This window comes from Sceloporus occidentalis, unplaced genomic scaffold (genome assembly GCF_023333645.1).
Source record: "Sceloporus occidentalis isolate IW3139 unplaced genomic scaffold, rSceOcc1.0.p SCAF_19, whole genome shotgun sequence".
NCBI classification, from domain to species: domain Eukaryota; kingdom Metazoa; phylum Chordata; class Lepidosauria; order Squamata; family Phrynosomatidae; genus Sceloporus; species Sceloporus occidentalis.
In genome coordinates, this window is record NW_028316999.1 from 9,409,141 (window position 1) to 9,420,923 (window position 11,783).

Genomic DNA, 11,783 nt, shown 5'->3' on the forward strand with positions numbered 1-11,783 from the left:
TATTAAGTGCAATGCTGAACAACCCTCAAAATAGTTTCTTGCTTAATGCATGTATGCCAAATGAAATTGTTGAACTGTTATGCAGAGCTTCAACATACTGCATTATCAGAATAGGTACGCATATAATCAACCAAAAGGAAGGTTCAATAGAGGAGATCAGCAACCAAATCCCTTCTACCATTTGTAAGCCAAAACAAGTGATCCTCCCTCCTGGACCTGCAGCCCATCAGACCATTACAGAAAATTAGATGTATGTCAAATTCCTCAAAATTCCAGTAGCAAATGAAAAACAATTTCTAACAAAAAAAAGTCTTTTTAAAAAATAACTGACTCTTCTAGGTTGGGTTCTTCTTTGTATTATGATTGTGTGGTCCTGTGCCTACCTCCTATTTGTTGAATTAAAAATGTAGGCACCATTAGGATAAGTGCCTTCCCCTCTGCCTGTGTAGTTATTGGCTGTAAATATCTATGTCCTTTCCTATCCTGCTGATATATATATATATATATACATCAATTATATATATATATATATATATATATATATATATATATCAGTTGTTTGAGTTATGTGCATTTTAAGTCAAAAGGTCTTGTGCCTTTTAACATCTGTGTAGAGCATCCCATGTCAGGCCAAATAGAAAATAACTAGTGTTAGTAGTTTCATAAATGTAGAGCTATGACAGGTTATTCAGTAATACAATCTCGATACATACATAAATTATATTTAATTCCACAATTTGTTATGTAATTATGGGATAACATGTAGGATTCTAGAGCGTTGCACTCTGCTCCATTACAGTGATTCAACTCCCCCCCTTTTTATGCCCTGTTCATCCCTCCTCAGTCACCCACCTATACCTCTGTACCTTAGTGTTGTAGTGTTTCCAAGTCATTGTAGGGAACAAGGCACATGTATCATTTTTTGTCCTCTCGTTGTCCTGCTGGACTTACACAGTACATGAACTGTTGGAAAACAACAAATGACTTCTACTCTGTATACAGTTAGGAATGTAATGGCATTCAGTGGACTAATAAAATATGTAGCACGTGCCAGTATCTGCTGCGGATGGAAATCTTGTTCACTAGAAATGTTCATAAGAGCCAACACAGAATTTATAAGTCAAGATTAAGAGATGTATTATTCAAGGAACTTTTTGGACAGGGTTCAACGTTCCTTTCTTTATGTAAGAATTATTTATTTATCCTTACATTTCATTTGGGATTTTGCTTGTTGTAGCATCTTAGATCTAAATCCATATATTTACACACAACCAGGACAGTAATACTCCCCTACTAGTTCTCCATTATTTATTCAGCTACATTCCAGCATTCTGTATGATTCTTTGGTAATTCAACATAATATGAAAAGTGTCAGCCCAGACAAGTCTAGGAATCCTTGACTGTGATGTTTTCTCTTAAATGAGTGTATAGAATAGCATCTTCTGGGATAATATTGTTATGCTGTTGGAATGGCAATATATGGCACCCCGGTTAACAATGAGATCCCTCAGATGCTTTGGAAGCTCTCTGTGGACCATGGCTTCTGCTCTGAGATGCAACTGAGCAAACGTCAGGTAACTCCTACTAAATCCTACTAGAACATCTGAACTTTAATTATGGCAGGTGTGTAATGACTTCTATTTAACATGAGTTTGAATGTGATTGGTTAATTCTGAACGCAGCCACAGCCCCCGTTATAAGAGGGTGTGCACACTTATGCAACCAGGTTATTGTGTTTTTTTTATTCCCCCCCTCAAAGATTTCAGTTTGTTTTGCAATTGAATTGTTCACGTTTTAAGGTCACATTAAAGGTGGAAAACGTTCTGACATGATTTATCTTTGTCTCATTCTTTAAAATCACAAGAACCTGGCATTTTAACAGGGGTGTGTAGACTTTTTATATCTGCTTTTGGTATTGTCTTAGTGTCTGTGGATACTCATCTTCAACCTGGAAAACTAGAGGGCGTCAAATATATAATTTTTTTCTTTTTATTTAGAGAAAAGCTCTAGCTTCTACGCCAATGTGTTAGTCACATACTTATCTTCACTTAAACTGATTAATTGACTGAAAAGAAAGATCCTAGCTGAGTAAATGTGGGTGGAATATATCAGCATATAATTGATTATTACAATCTGTAGTTTTTAAAAGATGCGGGTGGATAATATGTTACTATATTTATTTAGCAGGGCAAAAAGTAGCTCATTAACTGTGGGTTAAATCTTGGCAGTGTACCAAATTGCGACTTGCCATGCACTGTTGCATTGTAATTAACAATAACTTTTATTGTTGTGTAATTGTCCAGATACAAAAAATTCCATAAATATACTGTCTCTTTTGAGATATGAAAAATATTCAGAAAAAGTGGATTCAAAATGGAACCAGCTACAGATTACAGTTATCATAATAATATGTCCATGTTTTCACCTTCACATTAATAACATCTAGAGTTCTAGACTTTGGAGAAACTAAAATGATTTTAGTTTCCTGCACCTTTAAGTTCAAATGAAAATGTCACTCAAAACTCATTCACTCTCTCATACTCTCAATCACTCTCTCATTCACATTCTCGTACGCTCACATTGACTCTCCCTCACACTCTCTCTGAAAGCCTTCTGTGTCCCTGTATCCTTGATGCACAGTTCTGCTTCTTCTTTTGCATCTTCTTGTTCTTTTGTCTTCTTTCCTTATCCGCTGCTCCTTGTGTCTCCTTTCTTCATTTGTTTTTCCATGGACATGGCCTTACAGTGAACTCCCGCCATAATAAAGCAAATAGCAAAGGGCAGAGCCTCTGGGCACAATTGGAGGAACAGTGAGAGGGTGTGCACGGAAGCTCTGCCATTTCGCAGAAGTTCAACAGGAGGCCAGAATAATTTCTTAACATAGTAGAGAATGTAAATACTGCTTTTATTTAGAGCAATAGCACCGTACCCGTACTGCACCTGTACCCGTTAATATATTATCTCATCACTGGAAACCAAGAAAATTAAAATATTTGTATTTAAATTAACCATTTTAATCACAACAATATTTTACCTTTTATGTTTCATATCAAGGTAAATGTGTGCAATACATATCTCATGCAGCTATATTATATATTTAGTCCCTGTACTCAGTAAGTGGTAAGTAGCCTATATGCTCTGCAAGAAGAATTGATTATAGAACATCCTCTGTAGTCTCTGGAGCATTAGCATCCAAAGCAACTGGACCAACATTCTTTGATTTTACCAGCTGGTTTCTTGTGATCCTTGATTTTTAACTGTTACTGAACTGTTACTAAGGAGGATTGCAAATAGAAGAGCAATACAATCAAAAGGGATGAGGTGCGAAACAGAACAAAATGCTATAGTACACACATCGACACGTAAGCAAGATCAAATTTTCAGTGTGTCACGCACTATTTGCCCAAAGCCATTAATCTTAATTACATGCCCAGCATTGTTGATTTTTTTTTACACTGGCAAAGTACTCACTGCTTGATACACAACATGTGCTCAGTCCTGTAGATATATACAGGGATTTTGAAAACATAAATGTCAGAACCAACATAACGAATCCAAAAGCTAAGACAAGATCTTACCTTCATGCATATTAGTTGATCCAGGAGACAAAAGAGTGACTTAGATACACATGATATCTGTATAACGTGCTACACAAACTAGCTTTACTTTTGCTTATTGCAATTATTAAGGATGTGGTTCATTCCAGACACCTATCTAGACATATTCTCCTTTGTGATGTATATTGGTCCTGTTATACCAGTCTATAAAGGTTCATATGTTTAGCTACAAAAACCCATATATCTACACAAAACTATACAAGTTGCTTATAGGTGGAATTCTTGAAACATGTTAGTTCAGGTCCAAAATGTAGAAGTTATAGTTATGTTTTTTATAAATCCTGGGGCAGTGATAACATATAAGCAGATTATGAAGAAATAAATAACCAGAATGCTAGATTCATCACATTATTCACAAATACTAATTGCTGCAGCAAATTATTTACCTAATTAATAAACACCTTTACAAGTCAAAAGCTATTTGAAGCCCAAAGGTGATGGAGAGTTGACGCTACCCTTAGAGCCTAAACCAGTTCCTATTCCTGATTCTGAACAGTTCAGTTTATGGATGCATTCTCAGTGATTCATACTTAGGCAAGCAGCGAGTAGTAGATCTGGAAGAAAATTGGTTCACATGATAATGTGTTATCCCTGCTGACAAACTTCTGTATCAATCTCACGCTCACTGGTTTCTCTGTCTTTTTAAGTGCTTACTGATGCCACCTCCATAGAAACACGGTGCAGCACATATTATTACTTTGATTAGACCTGTCTTTTTCTCAAAGGAGTTTCATTTAGGATTTTATTTCATATCAGTATGCATTGAACTTTCAGTTTGTTACAGTGCTGTTACCACACAGAAGAAAAAAATACATCAGTGCAATTGGATACAAAAGACTATTGTGATTTGGAATAAAGGGGGCATTTCAAATCTGACTAAATAATAGAACATATTTCCATTAATCTTTGATATTTTCAATCCCTTTTTATAATTTACATGTTTTCATGTCTCATAATTAAAAGGACAAGGACAATAATAATGTAGTAATTTACTGGTGGCCTTTTCATTCTGGATTTTTATTGATTTAAAAAAAAATAAGCTTGTCCTGGTAAAGTGATAAATTGATAAGGTTAAAGCTAGCTTCAAGACATAGAGGGGAAGCATAGAACATATAAGATCCTTATATCGTAGAAATCTCAGGTACTGCATGCCAGTGATGGTTTGGAAGGTATGAAATAATGTAACCCCAGCAAAAACCTTTTATCCTTTGCAGTCAGGCTGTTCATGGACCCCAAAAGTGGAATTGATGCTCTAGAGGACTATGCTGGACAAACCTCCACCTCCAACATGCTATACCACCAGGGACTCCAGGTGGGAGTAGCCAATGTGCAAGGTTCGACCGGGCCCCACAATGATTACAGGCAGCTCTTGGAAACCAAAAGGGTTTGTAAGAATGTAAAGGTGCACTCATTATAGAGAGCTATGTCTTACTTATTTACGCAAATGGGCAAAAAATGATTTTAATGTTTCTAAAATGGGTCTTAATGTAGATTTAGAGAGGCAACGTTGGGAGCTGGAATCTCTAGCGGGTTTGGCTAGACACCACTACACACAGTAAGATAATATCTTTGAAAGGTCCAGAGAAGGATCAATCTTCGGGACTAAACCCCTTCAAGTCTGTCAGGTAGTTAAGAAGACCCCTGCATATTCTGGAGTGCAAACTGCAGTCAAATTCTTTTGAGACATTCACAATAAATCAGAGCAGGGGGTAAATCGGGTCTGGTCTGTTTAAAGGTCAGGAACCCAATATTTAAGGGAAATAACAGGATGTAGATTATTATGAGGAGATGAGGAGAACTGCATAATGTTCAACCCTGGCTTTAACAATAAAAGGTGAAACTATGAGACAACTTATTCAAGGAACAATGTAAATTAGCAGTAGATAACCAGACCTTTTATCCTACTCTATACTGTGGTGCAGAGTGATTTTTATGATCAGTCTTCTTCTCAAAAGTGATTTATGCTGATTGTAAGGTCTTCTGAGGGGGGCATACTTTGTAGTCTACGTGATACATACAGGACAGCATAAACCTTAGACTGGACTATAGGAAAAAGAAAAATAGAGATATCGTAGTAGCACTACTAAATTGATTATTAAACACACATTGAGAACAAGGTATCAATTGTAGCCAGTCGTACTGGAGGTTTCATTTGTTCATTCTGTTAAGTCTGAGGATGGAAAACAGCAGATAAATTCCATTGTATTACCATACTATGGAGAAGCCTTTCTAAAAGATGAGGAGTGAATTGTATGCCCCTGTTTGTCATGAACACTATGTATCAGGAGAATCCTGTATCCTGCATCAGAAGCCCTGCAGCATGCGGTCACTACTTCCTTCTCTGCCTTCAGCTGGTACAGCAGGCCAACTAGCTGCTCACATGCACAAGTGCAGAGTAATTCTCCCATGTCTCCCAAACATATACATACCACATATGTGTGGAAAGTTAGCATAACATGTCCATGAGAGACCCCTAAGTCATGAGCATGTAAAGTGGTTTCAAGTCAATCAGAAATGTGCATCTTGTGATTGGGGGGGCTACCCTTAACCTAACAATAACCCCCAGAAACTATATATATACCCTAAAAACACACCCTTGAAGATTTTAAAGACACCCCAGTTACCTTTCTAAATGGCTCACTGCAAAATATAAATCTAATGAGAAGACTTTTTTAGGTTTAGCTTTTTTCTTTACCTTTCCACATCAGGCATGTTTTGGGCAACCTAGAACAAGAAAACACACACAAAAAATATTCCACTAATCTTGAGCACACATCTTCCACGTGAGACTCAGAAATCACGGGACTGCAAAGTGGCTTCAACTTTGTTTTTTTACAGTTAAACAAAAATAACCTCCACTAACTGTAGTGAAATCTGAAAACACATAACTTGGGGATTTCAAGGACACCCTTCTAGCTTTTCTACATGGACCACCGCAAACACAAGTCCCTTTTCTCTACCTTTTCACATGTAAGGCACATTTCGGGATGGATGCTGCACACTTGGCTACCTGGAACAAGAAATCAAAAATGAATCTTCCACTTTTTTGTTGTTATTCTCTCTCACTGTTCAAAAAAAACTACCATTAAAATTATAGACTGATCATGTCTTTGTCAGTGGGCAACGGTACAAAATCAGCAGGGGATCAAATAATTTTTTCCTTCACTGTATATTCCCCAAAAGAAAATGGCCAAGGACCTCAAATACACCCCACTTACTTTTCTAAGTGGATCACCACTTTCACAAATCTACACAGGATATTAAGATGTACATCGGAGTCTTTCGTTTTTCTGCAGCGCCCGCAAGGTCCCCCTACTCAAGAAAGTACATGTACAGGCCTGTCTAAAGTTTGCCAATGAACATCTTAATGATTCAGAAGAGAACTGGGTGAAAGTGTTGTGGTCAGATGAGACCAAAATCAAGCTATTTGGCATCAACTCAACTTGTCATGTTTGGAGGAGAAGGAATGCTGCCTATGACCCCAAGAACAACAACACCTGATATATTACACTGTGTCATGATTTATTCAACAAAAATACAGCCAAAATGGAGAAGCCATGTGTGGAAAAAGTAAGGTCAGCTTATGATTCAATAGCTTGTGGAACCAACTTTAGCAGCAATAACTTAAAGAAATCGTTTTCTGTAAACCTTTATCAGTCTCTCACATCATTCTGGATTCATTTTGATCCGCTCTTCTTTACAATGTTGCTTCAGTTCATTGAGGTTAGTGGGCATTTGTTTATGCACAGCTCTCTTAAGGTTCCGCAACAATTAGGTTGAGGTCTAGACATTCACTGGGCCATTGCAACAACCATGATTCTTTTTTTCCCCACTCATTCTGTTGTAGACTTGCTGGTGTGGTTGGGATCATTGTCATGTTGCATGACCCAGTTTCGTCAAAGCTTTACCTCATATTTGGCTCTAGAGTACTTTGGTATACAGGGGAGTTCATGGTCAACCCAATGAGTGCAAGGTTCCCAGGTCCTGAGGCTGCAAAACAGGCCCAAATCACCACCCCTCCACCACCGTGCTTGACAGACGGTATGAGGTGTTTGGGTTGAGTTTGGTTTTTGCCATGTGGCGCTGTGCACTTTAGCCAAACAACTCCATTTTGGTCTCATCTGTCCAAAGGACATTGTTCTAAAAGTCTTCTGGTTTGTTCAGATGCAACTTTGCAAACCTAAGCCATGCTGTCATGTTCTCTTTAGATAGAAGAGGCTTTCTCCTGGCAACCCTTTCAAACAAACCATACTTGTTCAGTATTTTTCTAATTGTACTGTCATGAGCATTAACATTTAACATGCTGACTGATGCCTTAGATTCTGAGATGTAATTCTTGGGGGGTTTTTTTGCAATTTTTCTGCACGGTTTGACCTTGAGGTGATGTCCACTCCTGAAAAGATTGGCCACCGTCTTGAATGTTTTGCACTTTTGAATAGTTTTGAAATAGTTTTGAATAATTGGTTGAAATAGCCTTATAACCCTTCCTCCTTAGGATTGTGTTAACACACACCTAAAAGCTCCAGACTAGGAGACTTCTAAAACATAGAGGTGGTCTTCTCCATTTTCTCTAGGGTGGGAAAACCCCTGGTCATGAAGAGATTTATGTGTAAGCCCAGTTAATGTTTTATCTTAGTGGGAAAAAACGCCTTTATACCATCTTGCAGATAAGCAGGCTATGATGTATATAGCACAACTGAATTATCGTATTCATTGGTGGGAAAAGACTTGGTATAGCAGACAGCCAGGGAATGTTGAAAGACTGTTCTCTTATACTTAAAATACAATCCAACAGAAAATCTTGACAAGCAAGGCACTTCCAAATTGCCTGAAATTCTTTGAAACTGTAGATGCCTGTCAAAGAAGTGCGTTTCCATCCGCAGAGTCATGGACTGCCTTAGTACTGTTTCTGAGCTATCTAATTTGATCTGATAACACTGCCATAATATTTTTTCGGCAATTTCATAGATGGAAATCATTAATGGAAAGATCCCTGGTGAGAATGACATAGCACTGGATTATATTATGTACCGATATAGAAGAATTCACCTTCGATGAAAACACATCACTGAAATCAGTTTGTAGTGGCTCCTGAGAAAGTGTCACTATTCATGGTATAGATGCAGCTAGCATCAATTATTTTTGCCATATCCGAGTTTTAAGGAATATAGATGGTTTTTGTTTGGTTTTACAAAGAAACTCTACCTGTTATGTTTAAAATTGGCCTACAAATCCATGTTTTAAGGCCAGAAAGAGAATAACGTGTAGTAGGTTCGACTGTCTTACGGAGGATGGTTCTAAATTGAACAGAGAAGTGCTTATTGAAATGAGTAAAGCTACATGCGCTATCCCTCTGTGGATTACTCCTAGAATTGTTTCCAGGGATATCTTTGAAAAATGGTCTGTATGGGAATACTAGAGGAAGATTAAATGGTCTCTTAACAAAACTTTGCGGAGTCCCAGATTTCATATGTTGATAAGAGCATATGAAAAAAAGACGAATTTTCATCTTTTTTCTACATGTATGAAAATTAGCATCTTCTTAGAGGGCTTGTTCCACTTCTATGCTTCACAAGTTGCCACAAAGCAACCGCCACTAAGATAATGCCATGTTATCACTAAAGGTATTGCTGTCAGTATGAGGAATGATTTTCAAGGTCATACACAGCTCAGGATGTGTCTTTTAAGAAACTAAGTCAAGATTCAAAAGGGTTGTTTTATGTATGAATTAGAATCATTCACACTAGAGAATTGGCGTTGGGTTCTTCTCCTGACTAAAAAAACATGTACACTTAATAAACTTAATGGAATTGTATTTTAAGATTATCTATCGTTGGTACTTAGTACCAAGTAGTCGTGCTTCTGTCGGAACATTGGTGTCTGGTGGGAGTGCCCTCAATTAGATAATTTAAAAACCAATATTTTACAATTCCTCAGATCACTTTTCCAATACCAAGGCCAACAAAGATTTGTATAGCTGTCATGGAAGCCTCCGTGATTTGGGACTTGGGGGTGCCTGGAGGCTGTATTTCCCATTGTAGATGGTGGACCCATAGATTGCATTACATACTTCCAGCAGGCGACAATGGACACTAATTGCAGTGCACTATCTGGTTCACTTGATTGTATTTATGTTTCAGTCACCCTGTATCTGATACAGGGTGGCAACAGTGAGAGAGCCAGAGCTCTCTAGACCCCAGTTTTCCCCTTCCTCCTGCGTGTCTGACCAATATTATTGGGGATGGAAGGAAGGTGGGCATATGGTAGGGTCTGTGACCCTCCAAAAGGGGCTTTCACATTTCTCACCCCATCGGCCAAGGATGCCCCCAAGGGTATTTCTTTATTTCAACCCCCTTTACCCTTTAGCCAACTTGCACTTTCAACTCTCATGCAACTCACACGTTAATGAATTTACTAGTTGCCCAAATTTGTAAAACTTGCGTAAATTTTCATCTTCTGACCATCTGACCATAAATCAATGCTTCTATATACTTTGTAGAATACATTTTCTTTAGTTTTTTTGTGTAGTAGGGGGCTTAAAGAAAAAAGAAACAGCATAAAAGTAAAAGAAGAGTAATTATACAACCAAGCACAGGATTATGGCTTCAAAAGTTGGGTCTCTAGGGCTACTTAGTTACATATACCAATAATAATAATACCCCTTAACATTATAATACTATACCAGAATGAATGGAAATTAAAAGAGGATTTTTTTGCAACGTTAAAATCCACTGTTTAGAGAGAGAGCACAGATGGCTGCACAGATGGTCAGATATAAAGAAAAGCCTTTGTTTTCTTGAAAACTCCTGTAGACCAACACCTATGCAGAATTTTTATGCTAGTCTCCTGAAAGGTATCATAATTAATTTTAAGTTAAAGCGAGAAACATTTATTTCAATACATTTACTGCTGTACCTGGGTTTAATTTACAGTATAATGCTTCACAATCTAATTTTTAAATATAATTAGAATTAGTACGAATGTACTTCTATTTTTTGCATTTTACAGTTAATATAGTAAATATACCTTAATGGTCAAATACTCTCTCTTTCTAAAGCAATTCACATGAAACATAATTATGTGTTCTTGTGATATGCAGAACATGTGATAATGGGGTAATAGTTTGATTTTTGTTTTATTATTGTGGGCTATTGACTTAAATTAGAGCTTCTTAACTCTTATTGTCTACTAATCCCATAGTTTTGTTTTTTTTTGCTTGTTTCTTCTTACATCAGTACATGCTTTTTAAATTTTAAATTTGACCTACTGTCAACAGACATCGTTTGTCTCACCTACGCTCATCCGAGGAGATCCTAAAAACCAAGGTAGATGTTTTTATAAAACACAACCAATATTGTTAAAATCTTGAGGGGATATACCTGTTCAGTAAGCATACAGGGAACAACTGGGAATGACTAAGCGGCCCTGGCACTTTCAAGGAGCGACCCCAAAATGACATATGTGTTTATACTCTTGCAGCATGTGGCTGTGCATATCCATCCAGCAACCACACACTGCAGCACCCAATCTGCCTCTGGTGTGGTACTATCAGTAAGTATAAGACCCTATATTGGCCAATAGCCCACTGGGCAGTGGAGTACCTAAAGGGGGGGGCGAGGGCGGGTGGTCTGCCCCGGGTTGCACTCATCAGGGGGGTGCCGCGATGGCCGTCTAACACGGGCCTGCAGCTCACTGCTGTGGCGTCCGAGCACTGTGTGAAGAAACTCTTTCCCCGCCCAGGGGGAGAAGGAACCTGGGCGGGGAAAGAGTTTCCTCACACTGTGCATGGGCGCCACCAAAGTAAGCTGCAGGCCCGTGTTAGGTGGCCGTTGGGCCGCATAGACGTCAGTGACGATCGGCCATCTCCGGGAGCAATGAAATCTGCAAGAGAGGTAAGGGGGTTCGGAGAGTGAATGAATGAATTAAGTGAGTGGATGTTTAGGGGCAAAATTGGGACAGGCAGGCTGTTTGGGGGGGCAAAATGGGACAGACAGGCTGTTTAGAGGGGCAGAGGTGGCACAGATAGGTTGCTTCAGGGGCAAAGGTGGCACAGGCAGGCTGCTTCAGAGGGGACAGAAATGGGACAGGCAGGCTGTTTAGAGGGGCAGAGGTGGCACAACCAAGCTGTTTTGGGGGCAGATGTGGCACAGACAGGCTGTTATAAGG